Source organism: Mesoplodon mirus, assembly GCF_964341445.2.
Source record: "Mesoplodon mirus genome assembly, chromosome: 16".
In the NCBI taxonomy this organism is placed as follows: Eukaryota; Metazoa; Chordata; class Mammalia; order Artiodactyla; family Ziphiidae; genus Mesoplodon; species Mesoplodon mirus.
The window spans coordinates 29,294,304-29,311,580 of record NC_138992.1 but is presented as its reverse complement, the minus strand read 5'-3'; positions in this window follow the sequence as shown (position 1 = coordinate 29,311,580).

Sequence of the window (17,277 nt, the reverse complement as noted above, 5' to 3'; positions counted from 1 at the left end):
TGCTTCATTTGCAAATATTTTATACCATTCTGAGGGTTGTCTTTTGGTCTCGTTTATAGTTTCCTTTGCTGTGCAAAAGCTTTTAAGTTTCATTAGGTCCCATGTGTTTATTTTTGTCTTTATTTCCATTTCTCTAGGAGGTGGGTCCAAAAGGATCTTGCTGTGATTTATGTCATAGAGTGTTCTGCCTATGTTTTCCTCTAAGAGTTTGATAGTTTCTGGCATTACATTTAGGTCTTTAATCCATTTTGAGCTTATTTTTGTGTATGGTGTTAGGGAGTGATCTAATCTCATACTTTTACATGTCCCGTTCCAGTTTTCCCAGCACCACTTATTGAAGAGGCTGTCCTTTCTCCACTGTACATTCCTGCCTCCTTTATCAAAGATAAGGTGACCATATGTGCGTGGGTTTATCTCTGGAGGTGGATAGACCTAGTGTCTCTCATACAGAGTGAAGTAAGTCAGAAAGAGAAAGACAAATACCGTATGCTAACACATATATATGGAATTTAAGAAGAAAAAAATGTCATGAAGAACCTAGGGGTAAGACAGGAATAAAGACACAGACCTACTAGAGAATGGACTTGAGGATATGGGGAGGGGGGAAGGGTAAGCTGTGACAAAGCGAAAGAGAGGCATGAACATATATACACTACCAAATGTAAGGTAGATAACTAGTGGGAAGCAGCCGCATAGCACAGGGAGATCAGCTCAGTGCTTTGTGACCGCCTGTAGGGGTGGGATAGGGAGGGTGGGAGGGAGATGCAAGAGGGAGGGGATATGGGAACATATGTATATGTATAACTGATTCATTTTGTTATAAAGCAGAAACTAACACACCATTGTTAAGCAATTATACTCCAATAAAGATGTAAAAAAGAAATGTGACAATAAAGAGGGATTTAGAAACTGTTAAAAAAAAAAAAGAAATGGAGCACCAAGTAGAATATTAATCTTAGAACTCAAGCTGACATTTATAGCTGTATAGCAGTTTTCCTTAGCTTGTTATAAAAACTGAAGTACTTGCTACAGTAGCTAGAAAAAAATGTCTGCTGTTTTTTGAGAAAAGAGTTCAATGAAGAACTTTCCTGCATCACTTTCACTTCCATTCCATATACTAACACCATCCCGTTGCAGTGTGGACCTCCTGCCCTTCAGAGTTAGTTTCCACAGAGTGTTAAAGTTAGACCAAGTGGACACTATGATGTACTGGTAGGAAAACGTGACAGTGCCCTCCTATGAAATGACTCGATACTTTACAAAGATCAAGTCCGTATTGCATATCCTACATATAAGGCCTGATATCCTATTGACTTCCCTTTATCAATTTAATCTTAAAATATATTCTTAAAAGGCATCTTCTATTCCAGCTGGGTTAATTTCTTCTTGTCTGCTTTATATGCTATTCCCATTTCTTGCTTCATACTTTAGGCTGTCCCCTATAGGACTCAAGATACTCATAAGGAATTGTGTGGGCTGAATACCAGAGGTTCATCTTTGGATACAGGCTCTGGAAGTCATAGTATCTCAGATTGGACAGGATTGAAATAAGTATCAATGTTTCTAAAATAAAAATCTATATTCATTTTAGAAAAAAGTGAAATAATAGAAAAGGAAAAAAATGAAACATTCATAATGCCTCCCCACTTCCCACAGAGTTACTGCTTTTACAATTTTTGTATAAATGCCTTTACAGAAAAGTTTCTATGGACACATTTTTTTTTTCAACTTTCAGTGTAATTTTACTTGATTTTCCTTTTTGTCCCTTCCCCCATCCCGTCTCCTTTTATTAGCCTCTTCATCAGGTAAAGTCCATATAATTAAATTTATTTTCTCTGTGCTTATATAATCATATGTTGACATATGTACATGTACATACATATGTTCATAGTAATTGTTTACAGAACTGAGATCACATTATACTCACTTTCTGCATCTTGCTTTTTTTCCACTAATGATTCCTTGTGGAAAGTCTACCAACTCAACTAGTATACCTCTGCCTGTTATGGTTGCTCCCTTACGTTATTTCTATAAGAACACGTTCTGATTTCTGCTTCAACCCTGTAATCCAATGTGTGCTCTTCCCAGCCCGGCCGGCCACACCCAGGGTCTCCTGCCTGGGGATGGGAAAGAGATGGTGTGAGAAAGTTGCGATACCTCGCCCCAGGTTTTGCTCAAAGCTGGCCTGCCTGGTGGGGGGCACCCATTCCTCCTTCTCCAAGTGGGAGAGCCCCATGTATTTCAGAGGAGCAGGAATGGCTTTGGTTGTGGAAAGGAGACGAGGAGCCACTGAGGTACCTCCGAAAACAGCGGCTGTGCTGCTGTGGGGACAGATTCCAATGGGGCAGGACTCCTTTCTGCCCTGGACCACCAATGACAGGCTTGTTTTATGGACACACATTTAAGAAAAAAACTTAAAATTTAGGTGACGCCATTTGTACTGTAATGTAATCTTATCATGAATATCTTCCTGTATTGATAAATAACAACTAGCAACCTTTGGTGTGTGATGTATACCTGCCACAGAATTTGTGTAAGCATCACTCTATCATTTGATCCCTTGATTGTTTCTAGGTTTTCATTATTATTCATGATGCTGTGGGAAAATATATGTATCTAAGTATTTGATCAAATACTTCTTTAGGCTAACTTCTGAGTGGCAGGATTACACGATCAAAAGATCTGAATAATTCTGATGTTCTTGGAACCTATTACCAAATTGCCCTCTATAATAGTTGTACCTTTTCACTTTCTCTGTTGAAGTGTAAGAGAGTGCCTTTTTTTCAACAGCATCACCACTACCAGGTTATCTAATTTAGTGACTTTTAAAGTTTTTCTTGAATATGACCCAAGAGTAAGGAAAAAAAATACTTTATGTTGTGACTTAGAACACATATATTCATACACACATAATAAATGCGTATACATAAACAAACACATGTATTTAATGAAAACAAAAATCACACAAAATAATGCTAACCCTTACTGTATAAAATGCATTTGATTTTTTTTATCCTGTTTCATTAAAAAATGCTGGCTGAGACCCACCAAGTAGATTTCATAAATGGCTGGAAGAAATGGTGAAATTTTAGGGTAAAATAAATATGACCTAAAAAGTATCTTATCAGCCAGAGCAAAATTCCATAACAAGATGAAGTTTAACACCAGTATTGTGAGACTCCTCAACTAGGATGAACGTCAGCATCAACACCACCTGTGTCCAGGCTTTCCATCCATACGATGCTTATCCTGCCATCACTTGCTAAAAATCTTTTGAACTTTAAGATGTTCTTAATGGTTTCCATCCCTAATTCGTCATAAAATTTGCTTCATTCCCTTCAATATGCTCCCTGAGTGTTTAAAATCTGTATTGGTGATGATCCTTCCAGCATCTAGCACCATTCCTCAGCCTTCTCACCTTTAGGCAGTCATCTTCAAATTTAATTCAGGTACCCCTCTTTGTCCTTAGAATTCTTTGGAACCATTTTTGTCAAACTCTCATTCTGCCCCTGGGCACCCATCTTTCCACCCTCTCCCTTCCCTATATGTGCTAATAACCTTCATAGAATCTTCTCTGCTTGACTCTTTCTTTCCTTAGAATGATGTGAAGATGCTCCTCAAATCCTAAATTAAAGGGGCTTATGTTTGACCCATCACATGTGCTTGGGCATTTCTGACTTTTAGGAAAAGACATGGGTGTTCCCTTCTCCCATCCCTACCATTCCCATGAAGACCTTCAGGGAAATGGACTTTACTGGCTAACGCTGGCAGAGTCCTCAAAACCTGACTTCATTCTTGATCCTCAGAACGTATCATATCACCTCCAGAGCTCAGGAATACTGCCCGTTTGTTTTCTACTTGGTAACAGCCAGTGGTTTACAAACTGTAGTCTGGAGGCCTAGGGGTTTCATAAAGACCTTTATGCACTCCCTCAGGGGCAGGAGGGAGATGTACTAGTGGAGGGGGGGATGCTCCAGAACTCCAAGCCCCTTCAGTGAAGCTGCCACACTTTTATAACTTTTTATGTGCTGGGCTTCCATCTAAAATCTACCTTAACTCTCCACCAGTAACTTCCATAGAATTTCCAGTACTAAAAGATAATGGTAAGAAAATAAGAAATTTACCCCCCAATTATTAAATACTTAAAAAAATTCAGCAGGCAGTATTAAAAAGACATCAAGTCCCATTAGGACATTTGTATTGCTCTACTAACTGTCACGTGAGTGTGACTGGGGCAGTCTCTAAATGATCTAACAGGGCTTACCCTGGTGGGTCTTGGTAGCCTAATCATAGTTTTGAATTTCACATGGGCAACATAGAGAGCAATCAGATGTTTCCTTTTTGGTACCTGTCATTTCCTACTACAACATAAAATAAGTAGAGTGGAATTGGCTTTAAACTTGGTCCTTTATCCAATGCTGTTTGTCTGCCAAGTAAACAAAAATCCATTGCCTTTTCTCCAAATAGCCCATTTCAATTTTGTACAGCATTTCCCACCTGAGTTGGGGCACTGAAGGTTGTTTTCAGCTTTGTTGTCTCTGATGGTCTTACAGAGCCAGTACCAAGCCCCTAAGCATAAAATCCTATCTGTGCTGGCCTCCCAGAATCTGGGCAACAGCTTATGTATGAGTGCAGCTCTGAATTCAGAACGTCTGGGTTCAAATACCAATACTGGGACTTACTAGATGTGTGTCCTTGGGCAAGTTAGATCTCTCTGTTCTTCACTTTGCTCATCTGTAAAAGAGTTTTGATAAGCATAGTACTTGGCACATAGGGATAGCATGAGAATTATATATACATAAAGCATTTAGGAAAATGTGTGATGCATAGTAACTTCTCAAGAAAAGTTTATTTTATTATTCCCACATAACTCTAATCCACTCTGATCTAAGTTAAGATTGAGATTTTACTGTAAGTGAAGGCTACAGGTCTGTATTGCTATATCAAAGTAGAAAAAGTGTGAAAATAAAAACCATTCACGCATTCACACATGTGGAAATATTGGGTTAACCAAAAAAGTTCATTTGGGTTTTCCATAAGCTGTTATGGAAAAACCTGAACAAACTTTTTGGCCAACCCAATGTTTTTGATTCATTTCTTAATACATGTGAATGTACAATGAGAATAAAATGAGTCAATTTGGTGCGATGCCTAGCTTTATAAATTATGATACCTACTCCATAGAAGTATTTTAGAGTCTAACATATTCTAAATACATCAAACATTTTAACAAGAAAAATCCTTTTTTTGATGAGATAAATGGCTTTTTATACTCACCGATTTCCTCTACCTTGTCACCACTTTTCTTCTTCCGCCACTGTCATTGCTAATAGCTTTTTAATGGAGCCTCCCACAAAGTACTTTCACATTTAGGAATATAAAAAGCACAGACGCATGTTGAGCTGGAAGGAAAAATTTAGATCATCGAGTCCAAGCAGCCACATTTGCTGGGATCCCTGCTTCCCCTAGAAATAAGAGGTGTCAGTACAAGGTAATGCTGTTCTTAACGACCCAGGAAACTGGTGAAATCCTGTGACAGAGATCTGAAAATACTGGTCCTGATTCAAACTTGCTAGGTGTTCAGTGATGCTGTTGAATAGATTAGGTACCAATAAGACCGTTTCTGTATCATCAGCTGCTTCATGGACTGTTCCTTGTCCTAGACCAATCATACCACTCTTTTGTTTTTTTTTCTTTCTAGAGCCCGAGGTGACACACTAACTGCCATATTTAAGTTTATGGTTTTCAACAACTCTCTCTTGATGACTGCATATTTTCGTTCCTATGTATCATGATAAGGTGTGTACAAATATCGAATCCTGAGACCTGGCTGTTTTTAAATGCCTGCACCGCATGATGCCACCTCTCTGGATAGCAGTGTAGCATTGGAAGAGGTTGTAGGGACCTCTGTTGTATTTGGCAAGAAGAGAAAACCCTTTAGACTGAGTGCTACTTCAGACTTGGACTCTTCGCTAAAAATCATTATTTTTGTTAGCTCCTGTTTGCATCATCAGATGACACTATCCCCCCCCTCTCCTGCTTGAAATCCACCTAGCTGTAGCTGTAGTTAAAGCTCTCCACTTACTGATTAGCAAGGAGATGACTGTTTTTAATTGTTTTCTCTGCTATACATATTGGTTACACGCCGAAATTGAAGATATAAGAGAAAGGGAAAGGGAAAGATCAGAGAGAGAGAAAAAGAGAATAGTTTATAGCGTTTGTGTTAGGTGGAATTATTTTGGTTGAAAAGACCAGAAACTAACTAAAATGAATTTCGGCCAGAAATTTCTTTATAAGGACACTCAGTGTAGCATGGAACCCAAAGACAGGAATGCTACTGGGCTTCAGGAAAGGCAGGATTCAGGGATCTGAGCCCCTGTACAAGACTCTGACTTTTCTCTCTCTGCTCCTCGCTCTGTGTAAGTTTATTGTTTGCTCTTGCTTACATGATGGGACACAGTCATCCAGCAACAACTCCCATGCTTTATGTGTTACAGTGTAGACACGAGGAAATACTGTCTCAGTTCTCTTGATTCAGGTCCAAATTTCCAAGGAAGGAAACTCATTTGCTAGCGGGCAGGTGACCTCTTGTAACCTGACAGCTCCTGCAGTGACTACCCAGGCTGTGGAGAGATCAATTCCTAGAAAAGGAACACTGGACACACACAGAGGTGATCACTTTGGATATTTTAGCCAAAATTCTTTTTCTCAAACCAGTTTTGAATTAATCGCTACAAATTTCTAATTGCTGTCACCTCCTAAGATACCCAGCTGAAAGAAGCAATACTTCCATGTTTCCTAACTCCACCTCACTCAGGTTTGAAAGGTATGTTAACATTATAGAATTAGGTGAATGAGTCTGCTAATGCACGTTAGTGACTGTATTATTCATTTTTCTGTAACAGTCCAGCCTCACCCTTATAGACCTACGTGTTCCAGAACTTTTAGCCTTCTCTCTCCTTTGATCATTGTGGTTACCTTTCTGTGCATGTTTTCCACTTCATGAACCTTGAGTTTTTGACATGAGAAATAATTTCCAGTAAAATAGTTATTTATTGTGAAATTCTAGATGGCTAGTCAACTTAAATGTTAAGATCATAAACTTCATCTGTATCATATTCCATGTCCTCTGGTACTAAATACCGTACACATCACTGTTGATCGACTGTGGTATATTAAGAAAAAACTATTTGTTCAGTTTTTGAAAAGAGTTAAGAGGAGACCAGATTATCCTTGACTGGGAAAAGAAGGATGAAAATGTAACTTTCTTGGAATTTGAGAGCCCCCCTTCTCAGAAAGCTATTAAATCCTTTCTGTGTAAAGTTAATCCCCTGGGCGATCTGTTGGTAGTTAATGGTGACAGCTGAAGCCTGAAGAGGGTTGGCTCAGTTTATACCAGCATTTTAACTTGATTATTTGGGAAGTGATTTTTTGGGTGAAGCCAGATGACTTTCCTTTTTTTGTTTTCCTACCTTATATTTTTCTTCTATTTTCTCCAGCTCTTCCACAACTTATTTTTTTGTTTGCTTGTTTTCTTCTATTTACTCTCCCTACCCCCCACTATCTATAAAACATGCTATTAGGAGGATGGGGTAAAACATGCCTCACACAAGCCAAAATGGTAGGACATAAAACAAGATAGCACATGAAATTATCCATGGGAATTGCACTATTTAAGTCATGTTTGTTTTGCAGCTATTTTAAAAATGCATATTTTAGTCAGGAACAAGTCTAAAAGGAAACAATGATGGAGAGGATGTCCACCACCACACCAGGCTGTGTACTCCATCCACCCACTTGTTCCTTGCTTCTGCCATGATCCCTTTTGTTTCTCTATTTGACCTCTTACAACACTATTTCTCTTTCCTCTTTTACCCATATTAATTTCTCTGATTTTTAATTCTTCCAAATAAAAGCAAGAATGTACTTGCTGGTAAAGTACATTGGTAAAGATATTTTGTGATTATGATTTAATATTAATATTGCTTCTAGACTGTGAACTCACCAGCATCTACCTCATTACCAGGTGTATAGTGGATGACCAATAGTGCTTGTTAACTAGACTAATATGTTTTTTTAAACTTTTTTGGGGGGATGAATTTAGATTCACAGAAAAGTTGCAAATATGGAGCATTCCTGTATAGCATCACCCAGCTCCTCTGCGCTAATACCATGTCATATATCCTTGGTTCATTTGTCAAAACCAAGAAATTAACATTGATACTATGCTACAAACTAAACTACAGACTTTATTCAGATATCACCATTTTTTTCCACTAATGCCCTTTTTTTCTGTTCCAGGATTAAATCCATGACACCATCTGGCATTTTGTAACCATGTAATTCTAGTATTCTCTAATACTGAATACTAATTTTTAAATTTACCTTTTATGAGTTTACTTTTAATTATTATGTTAAATTGTAGGGAACACTAAGAAAATAAAAATATGAATATCTAAAATAAACTAGACTATATGTCATTTTACAGTGATTCTAATTTTGCTTAAATTAAGATTGCCTAGGGCCTCCCTGGTGGCGCAGTGGTTGAGAGTCCGCCTGCCGATGCAGGGGATACGGGTTCGTGCCCCGGTCTGGGAGGATCCCATATGCCGCGGAGCGGCTGGGCCCGTGAGCCATGGCCGCTGAGCCTGTGCGTCCGGAGCCTGTGCTCCGCAGCGGGAGAGGCCACAACAGTGAGAGGCCCGCGTACAGCAAAAAAAAAAAAAAAAAAAAAAAGATTGCCTAATATCAGTATAGTAGAAAGAAAATTTATCAGATTTAAATTTCAAGATCTGGAAAGGGAACATTTCCCTTGGCATCTCTTGACCTCTCAAATTCCCTTTATTTTAAAACATAGCTCTATTTATTGACTTTCATAATGTAGTGAAGGTTTACTTCTTAGCATTGATAATTCAAATTCTACTCAGTTAACTGGTCTCTGGAAAAAAATATTTTATAATTTTATTATTGTAAGCAAATTAAATTCCAAAGGAAATACTTTTAGAAACAAAAAGGTTGGAATTTTGGAGTCAGTCTTCAGATTTTTTGTGGTAATCCTGGTAGGATTTTTAAAGTTTGTCAGACACACACAGTCTGCTATCTTGATTATTGCTTTATGTGCTACTTTTCTTGCATGTATTGTAGTTGTGGCTTCCTGTGCAGCAAATAATTATACTAATGTACTGTCCAAAAGTTCTTGCCTTTTCTCCAGGAAACAAAATACCTGGTGTTTTTTTCTAAGTCATATGGTAAATAAAGGTAATCTTTAAAACTGGATGGTATTCCCCACCACCCCAAATCTAGTATAATCCTTGGCACATACCATCCCAAATCTAGTATAATCCTTGGCACATAATATGTATTCAAAAAAGATTTATTGAAAAGTTGAACTCATAGAAGCAGAGAGTAGAATGGTGGTTGCCAGCTGGAGGATAGGGAAAATGGGGAGATGGTCAAATGGAATAGACTTTCAGTTATAAAATGAATAAATTCTGGGGGTCTAATGTACAGCATGGTTACTGCTGCACATTAGGTCCCCAGACTATAGTTAACAATATTATATACTTGAAATTTCTAAGGAGGTGGATCTAAGTGTTCTCACCACAAAAAGAAAGGTAACTATGTGAAGTGATGAATGTGTTAGTCAGCTTGGTGGTGGTAATCATTTCACTATGTACATATATCAAATCATCATATTGTACAACTTATATAAAAGTTCTAATGTTTCAATTATACCTCAGTAAATTTGGGGAAAAAAGAAAAAAGATTTGTTAATCGATTGAATAACAGGTGATCTGAATCAGAAAAAAAATCTATGAAAAGTCTTTCACTAGCACTCTTAAACTTAGTCTAAATCCCCGCCTGCCATCTTGTGGACACAGTGAGAATTGCAACAGATTCTATCTAAACCATGCCTACTCGTAAGAGCAAGGCCATTTATTGAATCAAGGAGGAAACACTGCAGTTTTTAAAAGGGACGTGAATTGAGACAATTATTCAGATGATTAAGATGGAAAGGAGTTTTCACCAGAAATGTTCCAATTATGGAAGCAATTTCAAACAAAATTACAAGAAAAACTATTTGTCCTGTACTTGATCTGGTTAGAGTGGAGAAACAAAAAATCTACCATATTTTCTTAAACTCTTCAGTATCCATGGATCAAATTCTATTTGATTCAAGTAGTCTGTTTAGTTTTCTTAAAATGTATGATGCTTAGGTTGGAAACAAAAAAGAAGACTATTGATAATAAAGGAACAAGTAGGGAAGAAGATCAGGCAAAGAAACAAAAGGCTGCTTTGCATATGGTCAAGGGATGCATCACCCTTGTTACTTTTACCATGTAAAATCATGTAACGTGAGCACAATGGAGTGGGCTGTTTGTGGCCAAATAAGTCTAGGCATAATCATCCTTTTTCTCTCTTCCTTCTTTGTCCTTCTGCCTCTTCACAAATCTCTTACCACTCTCTTATTTTTATTCCCTTACAGAAACTTTTTGTATGCACAGGGCACAGTCCCTTCCTCTACATTCACCCTTGATTATATCTGGTGGTGCTTTGAACTCCCAAGTGTCTGGTGCACAAAAGGTGCCCTCTGTGTGAGCGGTGAGGCAGCGCCCACACCCTATCCTTCAATGTCCTTTGTGGAATCATTGCCTCCTTAGCATTTTTCCTCTTGCAACCTGTTTTCTCTTTATTGTATCATTTTGAAACGTCACGGGTATTGTTCTCTGTAAGAATCATTTCATTGAAAGTCTGTCCCGTTGTTAAGACCACAGCCCTTCATCTCTCCGTCTCCTGTCTCATCGGCCTCTTCAGTGCACTCCTTGATCTTTCCAGATGTCTCATTCCCAAAACACAGCTGTCCTTTCTCTTCTTCATTGTTGTGCATTTGCCAGCCAGATGATGAGAATACTTACATCATTATGGACACATTTTCCACACGAGGATTTTAATGGGCATGACTATACATCCTGGGATTGACAAAATTGTTAGAACTTGGTGTTGGGGGAGCACACCCAAAGAGGAATCGGTTCTGGGCAGCCAGTGTAGAGTGGGCTGTCTGTAGTACAGAGATTTTCTGCTCGCTAGGCCAGTGTCTTTATACTCATGTTGCTGTGGTGGTTTCAGCTCCTACTTGATACCGCATAGATCCGTGTAAATGCTGAGTTTGCCAATCTTACACAATACCTTTGAAAGCTAACATTTCTGAGAAACAGCACACATGCTATGTAACAGTAACTGTGTACCAGGCATTATTTGAAGCACTTTACATATGGTAACTCATTTTAGCCTTACAACAACCATATGAGGGAAAAACTCATCATCTCTAGTTCAGAGATGAAAAAACCAAAGCTTATGAAATACTTCTCCCACCGTAGTCTTGGAAGGTGTTCTCCAAAGGTACCTGGATAACAAAACTCCTAAATTGTGGAGCCAGGATTTGGACATACGCAATTGGTCTCTAGAATCTGTACTCAGATTATCTAGATGCCTATTGCTGGTGAATACCTTCTGGGGCAAAAGTGAGAGGGGTATTTTATGGGCTTCATTGATTTTCAAATGATCCGATATGCTCCAGCAAGCTACAGTTAATTCAGCATGTTAACTCTAAAAGAATGAATGTCAGACATTAAGAATTTGATTAGAGTCTGTGCACATCAACCAGAGCACCAAATCTGGGTTCTCAGGCTGTTTTTGTGGGAAACCCTCAACCTGAATAGAGATCTCCTCACTGAAAGATGAAGAATCTGGTGAAAGGGAACATTGGACTTAGGAAAAGATTCTACGATCTAAAGAATGACACTATTTTTCTCAAGTCGTAGAGAAAAATCAGACTTCTAAAAATTATGTAAAACACACAAATTTAAATTTTATAAACCATCTGCTTTGGGTTTTCAGTAGAATACAGGAAAATTATTCTATAAAAATATATGAGGAACACACGTATATATAGTGACTAGCATAGTAGTGTAATATACATTTGACAAGAAATATGAAAAAGGAGTGACTTCTTTGCAGGTAAAAATAAGAAAATCCTGCACAAAACATAAAAATGATGGAGTTTGATTTACAGCTGCAACAGAAGCAGTGAAGGGGGTAATCAATATTCAAGAAATTCTATTAGAAAAAAATGTCCCTGGTCAGAAAAAAATGAAGAGTAATAAGGAACAAATATATAAAAGCGTAAAGCTTTACTGACTTAAGAAAGACCAGTTATAAATAAAGTAGGCTCAACCAAATATCAGGCAAAATTGATGAAAAGGAAGCAACCCTGAGACAGATCCTGATGAATTGTTTTTAAATTTTAGAGCTAGAGAGCAATCTATTTAAGTGTCCAGATGGAAAAAAACCAAAATAGAAACAAACTAGGGTAATTACAAATAAATTGAAATGAAACTGGTTTTTTTTTTTTTTTTTTTTTTTGCGATACGCGGGCCTCTCATTGTTGTGGCCTCTCCCGTTGCGGAGCACAGTCTCCGGACGCGCAGGCTCAGCGGCCATGGCTCACGGGCCCAGCCGCTTTGAGGCACGTGGGATCTTCCCGGATCGGGGCACGAACCCGTGTCCTCTGCATCGGCAAGCGGACTCTCAACCACTGCACCACCAGGGAAGCCCATGAAATTGTTTTTACAATTCTTTATATTAGTGTTAGACTCTAAGGGCACAACACTTACATCCACTCTGGGGAAGAAATTGTGATCCAGTTTTTCTTTTTCTTTCTTTTTTAAAATTAAAAAAAAATCAGTTGAAATTTATTTGACATATAACATCGTTTAAAGGTATAAAACATGTTAATTTGGTAATTTTAGGTTGTAATATAATTGCCATTGTAGCAATAATTAGCACCTCTATCATGTTATATAGTTATTTCTTTTTAGAGGTTGGAATAATTGAATTCTAAATTCTAATCTCATGGCAAGTTTGATTTTAATACAATATTGTGTATATTCACTACATTGTGCATCAGATCTCTAGGACTTATTTACTATGTGTTTCAAGTTTGTACCCTTAAACAGCATCTGTCCTATCCCCATGCCCATCCCCTGGTAACCCCCATTTTACTTTCTGTTTTTATGAGTTTGGCTTTTATAGATTCCACATACAAATAATATCATATAGTACTTGTCTTTCTCTGACTTATCTCACTTAGCGTAATGTGCTCAAGGTCCATCCATGTTGTTACAAATGGCATGATGTCCTTCTTTATCATAGTGGAATAATATTCCATTGTATAAATATATCACAACTTCTTTATCCATTCTTCTGTTGATGGACACTTAGGTTGTTTCCATACCTTAGCTATAGTAAATAATGCTGCAATAAACATGGGAGTGTATATATCTCCTCAATATCCTGTTTTCATTTCCTTTGGCTGTATACCCACAAGTGGAATTGCTGGATCATACAATAGATCTATTTTTAATTTTTTGAGGAACCTCCACGTTGTGTCCCATAGAGGCTGGAGAACCAATTTATATTCCCATCAACAGTGCACAAGTTTTCTCTTTTCTCAGCATCCCCACCAACACTTGTTATCTTTTTCTCTTCTTAATGATATCCATTCTGACAGGTGTGAGGTGATAATTCATTGTGACTTTGATTTGTATTTCCCTGATTAGTGATGTTGAGCATCTTTTCATGTACCTGTTGGTTCTTCGGATGTCTTCTTTGGAAAAAATGTCTATTTAGTTCCTTGGCCCATTTTTGAAACAATTTTTTTGTCATGTTCTATGAGTTATTTATGTATTTGGATGTTAACCCCTTATCCAATATATGGTTTGCAAATTCTTTCTCCCATTCTGTAGGCTGCCTTTTCATTTTGTTAACTGCTTCTTTCCCATTTGTTGATTTTGCTTTTGTTGTTTGCACTTTTGGTGTCATATTCAAAATCATTGCTGAGACCAATGTTGAGGAACTTCTTCCCTAGGTTTTCTTCTAGAACTTTTATGGTATCCTATCTCATGTTTGAGTCTTTGATCCATTTCTAGTTAATTTTTGTGAGTGGTGTAAGATAGGGGTCCAATTCCACTGTTCTGCATGTGTTTATCCAATTTTCCTGAGATCATTTATAGAAGAGACTATCCTTTCCCCACTGGTATTCTTGGCTCCCTTGTTGAATATTATGTGATTGTGTGCTTCTGGTGTCTCTTTTCTGTTCCTTTGATCTATGTGCCTATTCTTATGCCAGTACCATACTGTCTTTATTACTATAGCTTTGTTGTGTAGTTTAAAATCAGGAAGAGTGATGCCTCCAGCTTTGTTCTTCTTTCTCAGGATTGCTTTGGCTATTTGAGGATTTTAGGATTTTTTTCCTACATCTTTAAAAAATGCTATTATTATTTTGATGAAGATTATGTTGAATCTAGAGATGGCTTTGGGTAGTATGGACGTTTTAATAATATTCTTCCAATTTATTAACATGAGATGTTTTTCCATTTGTTTGTGCCTTCTTCAATTTCTTTCAACAAATTCTTGTAGTTTTTACTGTACAGATCTTTTACCTCCTTGGTTAAATTTATTGCTAGGTATTTTATTGTTTTTGATGATGTTGTTAATGAGATAGTTTTCTTTATTTCTTTTCCATATTTTATAATTAGTGTATGTAAATGCAACTGATTTCTGTATGTTGATTTTATATCCTGCAAATCTACTGAATTTTTAAATTAGTTCCAACAGTTTTTGATTGAATCTTTAGGATTTTCTATATACAAAACCATATCATCTGCAAATAATGACAATTTTACTTCTTCCTTTCTGATTTGAATGCCTTTTATTTCATTGCCTTGCTTAATTTTTCTAGCTGGAACTTCAGTACTTCTCACTAGTGGTGGGAGTGGCCACTGGCATCCTTGTTTTATTCCTGGAAGAGTAAAATGTGGGCTGTGTGTTTGCTGTATATGGCCTTTATTATGTTGAGGTATGTTCTTTCTATACCCAATCTGTTGAGGGTTTTCATCCTGAAAGGATGTTTTATTTTATTTATTTTTTTTATTTTATTTTTTTTGCGGTATGCGGGCCTCTCACTGTTGTGGCCTCCCCCGTTGCGGAGCACAGGCTCCGGATGCGCAGGCCCAGCGGCCATGGCTCACGGGCCCAGCTGCTCCGCGGCATATGGGATCCTCCCAGACCGGGGCACGAACCCGTATCCCCTGCATCGGCAGGCGGACTCTCAACCACTGCGCCACCAGGGAGGCCCAGGATGTTTTATTTTTTCAAATGCTTTTTCTGCATCTGTTAAAATGATCATGTTATCTTTATCTTTCATTCTATTAATGTGATGTATTATATTTATTGATTTGCATATGTTGAACCATCCTTGCATCTCAGGGATAAAGCCCACTTGGCCATGGTATATAATCCTTTTAATGTAGTCTTCAGTTCAGTTTGCTAATATTTTGTTGAGAATTTTTGCATCTATATTCATCAGGTATGTTGGTCTATAGTTCTCTTTTCTGTAGTGTCCTTATCTGTCTTTGGTATCAGGGTAATGCTGGTCTCATGGAATGAGTTTGGAGGTGTTTCTCCTGTTCAATTATTTGGAAGAGTTTGAGAAGGATTGGCATTAATTCTTCTTTAAATATTTGGTATAATTTGCCAGATAAGCCATCTGGTCCTCTCTTGGGGGAGTTGTGATTACTGATTCAATCTCTACTCATTGTTGGTCTGTTCGGGTTTTCTGTTTCTTCCTGCTTATGTCATGTAGGTTGTGTGTTTCCAGACATTTACTCATGTCTTCTAGGATGTCTAATATGTTGTCATGTAATTGTTCATAGTATTCTCCTATGAATGTGTATATTTCTGTAGTATCAGTTGTAATGTGTCCTTTTTCTTTTTTTTTGAGTGTTTACCACTTTTTTCTTTAATTGAAGTATAGTTGATTTACAATGTTGTGTTAATTTCTGCTGTACAGCGAAGTAACTCAGTTATACACATACATACATTCTTTTTTATATTCTTTTCCATTATGGTTTATCCCACGATAGTGTATATATTTAGTTCCCTGTGCTACACAGTAAGACCTTGTTCATCCATTCTACATGTAATAGTTTATATATACTAACCCCAAACTCCCAGTTCATCCCTGCCCCACATTCCCTCCCCCTTGGCAACCACAAATCTGTTCTCTATGTCTATGAGTCTGTTTCTATTTTGTAGATAGGCTCATTTGTGGCATATTTTAGATTCCACATGTAAGTTATATCATATGGTATTTGTCTTCCTCTTTCTGACTTACTTCACTTACTGTGATAATCTCTAGTTGCATCCATGTTGCTGCAAATGACATTATTTCATTCTTTTTTTTTAATAGCTGAGTGTTATTCCATTGTTTATATGTACCATGTCTTCTTTATCCATTCATCTGTCATTGGACATTTACGTTGTTTCTATGTCTTGGCTATCGTGAATAGTGCTGCTATGAGCATAGGGGTGCATGCATCCTTTCGAACCATGGTTTTCTATAGATGTATGCCTAGGAGTGGGATTGCTGGGTCATATGGTAATTCTATTTTTAGTTGTCTAAGGAACCTTCATACTGTTTTCCATAGTGGCTGCACCAACTTATATTCCCACCAACAGTGTAGGAGGGTTCCCTTTTCTCCACACCCTCTCCAGCATTTGTTATTTGTAGACCTTTTAATGATAAGTGTGAATTGGTACCTCATTGTAATTTTGATTTGCATTCCTCTAATAATTAATGATGTTGAGCATCTTTTCATGTGCCTATTGGCCATCTGTATGTCTTCTTTGGAGAAATGTCTATTTAGGTCTGCCCATTTTTTGATTGGGTTGTTTGCTTTTTGTTGCTGTTGCGTTGTATGAGCTGTTTGTATATTTTGGAAATTAAGCCCTTGTCGGTCCCATCATTTGCTGGATTGTCTTTTCAGTGGATTGTCTTTTTGTTTTGTTTATGGTTTCCTTTGCTGTGCAAAAGCTTGTAAGTTTGATTAGGTCCCATTTGGTTATTTTTGTTTTTATTTCTATTGCCTTGGGACACTAATGTGTCCTTTTTCATTTCTAATTTTATTTGAGTCTTCTTTTTTTCTTACTGTAGCCAAAAATTTGTAAAATTTGTTTTCTTTTTGAAAAACCAGCTCTTAGTTATATTGGAATTTTTCCTGTCATTTTTCTGGTCTCATATATTTTATTTATTTCTCTTCTGATCTTTATTATTTCCTTCCTTCTGCTAAATATGGGTTTAATTTTTTTTCTTTTTTTTGTTCCTTGAGGTATAAAATTAGGTTGTTTATTTGAGCCTTTCTAATTTTCTAATATGTG